Source organism: Hibiscus syriacus, unplaced genomic scaffold, assembly GCF_006381635.1.
Source record: "Hibiscus syriacus cultivar Baekdansim isolate YM2019G1 unplaced genomic scaffold, ASM638163v2 tig00111783_pilon, whole genome shotgun sequence".
NCBI lineage: Eukaryota > Viridiplantae > Streptophyta > Magnoliopsida > Malvales > Malvaceae > Hibiscus > Hibiscus syriacus.
The window spans coordinates 615,453-619,193 of NW_024063178.1; positions in this window are offsets into that span (position 1 = coordinate 615,453).

Below are 3,741 nucleotides of genomic sequence, written 5' to 3' on the forward strand. Positions count from 1 at the left end.
TCCCTCATGAATTATACCCCAAATTCTTGAGAACACTCTCTCCCAAAGAGAACAATACAAATTTTGCAAACTTACAAGAAAATCCTCACAAGGAAAGATGTTTGCACAATTCTATAACAAAGAAAGAATACTCGAGAATAATATAATTGAGCACAATAAGTGTTCCTGAAAGCAAAAATGAATATTGAATGAAAATAGGCTTGAAAATGCTCAAACTTGAGGTTTGATGCTTTCTCTTTGATTCTCTCTTAATTCTTGTTGATTGTTGTTTCTTGTTGTTGATCAGTGGCTTCTAAGCTTGTTTAAATACTCCTTCAATTGATTTTGAACGTTGGGAATGATTATTGGAGTCAATGGAGCCGTTTAAGTGTGAAATCAATTAATAAAACAGTTTGGAGCGTGGGGGGAATCGGTAACCCCACATAGGGAATCGGTTCCCTAAGTTTAAATTCAAATATTTTGACCGTTGAACAGGGGGAATCGGTAGCCCCTTGGGGGGAATCGGTTCCCTCCGAGCATTCTGTTTTTCTCAAAGCCAAACCATTCAGGGGGGAATCGGTACCCCCTTGGGGGAATCGGTTCCCTCTGGACAATCTGGAATTTTTGGCTTTAAAATGGTTCGAAATAATTTATAAAATTATTTTGAAATTATTTTAAGATTAAAACTTAATTTTACATTTGTGTAAGGATTAAAAATAACATTTGAAAGATTTGGAATAATATTTTGATATTCGAATAATTATATCGATTATACTTAAAAATATTTTGAAAATCTTAAAATTCATTTAACTTAATTTGTTATATCGAAATATCAAAATGTTTTCAACAAAAGCTGAGTCCGAGATTTATTGGACCTTATGAGATTTTAAAAAGGGTTAGACCAGTAGCTTATTAGTTAGTTTTGCCTCCCGATATGGACAAGATCCATATGTATTTCATGTGTCAATGCTCAGAAAGTACTGATCATATCCCTCATATATCATCACCCCAGACGAAATCGAAATTCAATCAGATTTGACTTACGAGGAAGAACCATTGCAAATCTTGGCTCAAGGAAAAAAAGAATTATGTAACAAGAAGATTCCTCTAGTTAAAGTACTTTGGCAAAACCATAAAGTCGAGGAAGCTAATTGGGAAAGAGATAAGGACATGAGGAGGCAGTTTCCACACTTATTTGCATCAGGTACTTCTTAAAATTCGAGGACGAATTTTCTAAAGAAGGAGAATTGTAATACCCTAAATATCATATATATGACCATAGTGAAATAATTTAAATTTTGGAGGGTTAATTTGAGTAAATTGAAAAGTATAAGGAATGATTTAGGAAATTGTGTTTAAGAATTATTAGTAAGAATGAAAGAATGGTGGGGCAATTTAATCCATTTGAAGGAATAAATTTAAAATTCATTTGAATTGGGTTATTAAATAAAAGGGGAATAGGAGAATTAAGAGATAAGTCTAAAGTGTTCTCTTCTCTTCTTTATCCTCAAGTCTCGAGCCCCCATAGCAAAGGTAAAGCTTTAATTAGTTGGTTTTTCCTTTCGTTTTTTGGGTCGGTTTTGAAACCTTGAGTTTTGTAGAGGCTTAAGGAAAGTTTAATGAGGATTAAACCTAAAAGATGAAGGTTTTATTTGATATTTAATATAATGGGTTTTTAAATGGTTTGATGAAATTTGGTCTGATACTGAAGTTTAAAGGTATATTTGACTTGTCAAAGAGGTAAATAAGATATTCGGAGCTTTATAAATGGTTTAAAACATGTTTGAAATTTGGGTGTAATTTTAGTTTTAAAGGGTTCTTTGGAGTTTTAGATGTTATAGGGAGATTTATAGATGTAAGACAGTTGGTTTGATTAATAATAAGTTTAATGGTATAGTTGGGGATAAAAATAAGAGATTTAGGCAGAAAATTGGTAAAAATCGAAGTGAAATGTGTAAAATCTTGGTTAGGTAATTGGCACTGGAAGAACAGTACCGATACTATAGGTTTAAGTTTGAGGAATGAGGATGAACACGATGAACAGTATCAATACCGATGCAAGTAGTATCGATATTGAAGTGGGGTATCGATACCAAGAGGAAGGTATTGACACCATTATTAAAAATTGGATTCCAAAATGCAAAAATGGTATTGCTACTGAAGGGAGTATTGGTACATAGTATAGAAGTATAGATACCATATAATGGGTACCGATACTATTCATCCTAGAATTTTAAGTTAGGATAAACTTTATTAGAATTCAAGAATAATAGTACTTTGAGTATTATTATTTTGTATAAATGTTAGAAAATATACTTATATTTGTATTGTATTTGTGATTATGGATACATGTGTAGATCGTAATCAAGCTCCTGAGTCAAGCAAACAGAAAGGCAAGGATAAAGTCGTCGATTTGTCAGATTTACATTCTGGGCATAATTGCGAGGCAAACCAGGTGAGCGCATTTATTATGTACTTATATGCTATGATAGTTATCGATGCATTTTTCTTAATATATTGCACTTACCGAATGGGCACTATGTGTGTAACTTAAAAAGTTCATAATAAGTTTATAAATTTTCGTATTGGCACTGTGTGTGCAACTTAAGAAGTTCATAATAAGTTTATGAATTTTCGTATTGGCAGTGTGTGTGCAACTTAATAAATTCATAATAAGTTTATAAATTTTCGTATTGGCATTGTGTGCAACTTAGAAATTAATAATATATTTATGAATTTCTATATTGGCACTGTGTGTTCTACTTAAGAAGTTCATAATAAATTTATGAATTTTCGTATTGGCATTGTGTGTGCAACTTAAGAAATTCATAATAAGTTTATGAATTTACGTGTTGGCACTATGTGTGCAACTTAAGAAATTCATCATAAGTTTATGAATTTACGTATTGGCACTGTGTGTTCAACTTAAGAAATTCATAATAAGTTTATGAATTTCCGTATTGGGAATGTGTTTGTAACTTAAGAAATTCATAATAGTTTATGAATTTCCGTATTGGCACTGTGTGTGCAACTTAAGAAATTCATAATAAGTTTGTGAATTACCGTATTGGCACCACGTGTGCAAGACCATAGAATTTATAATGTGTTGTAATATTCAATTGGTATTTGGATTGTTATAATATACTCATATGTAAAATTTACCTCATTATTGTTATGCCTCACTAAGTGATTACTTAGAGTGTGTTAATTTCTTGTGTAAGTATTATTAAGAGCGGAGTAAGGAGTGCAACTGACATCACAAATCAAGGGTCGCCTCATCAGTAACTGTACGACAACTAAGCCTACCTTTGATGTTGTTAGCTAGCATGTAATAGAATTATGAAAATGCTCTGAAAAATATAAGTTAATGAACTTTAATTTTTGTTTATATAATATAAGTTAATGAACGTTTTATTATTATTAAACTTAATGTTTTAGGATTAGAAAACAAAATTTTTATTGGATTTTCAAAAGAGGAATGTTTTAAAAGTTATGTAACATTGGTGACTCGTGTACGAAAACGTATACAGGAAATGAATGCTACAAATAAGGCACGCTGCCCTCAGTGCTTCTTGTGAGTTCTCAGATTCTCGTACTCACTGAGTACTTTGAATTGCTTGTATGGTAATCTTGGTAGAAAAGTTTTTCTTCTCTTTAAACATATTTGATTTATAAGGGCATCTTTCTATATTCCTTTCACGCTCATTTGGGCAGTCATTACCATCAGGGCTTGCATTCCTATTGTTTCTCTTTGTTATGGAA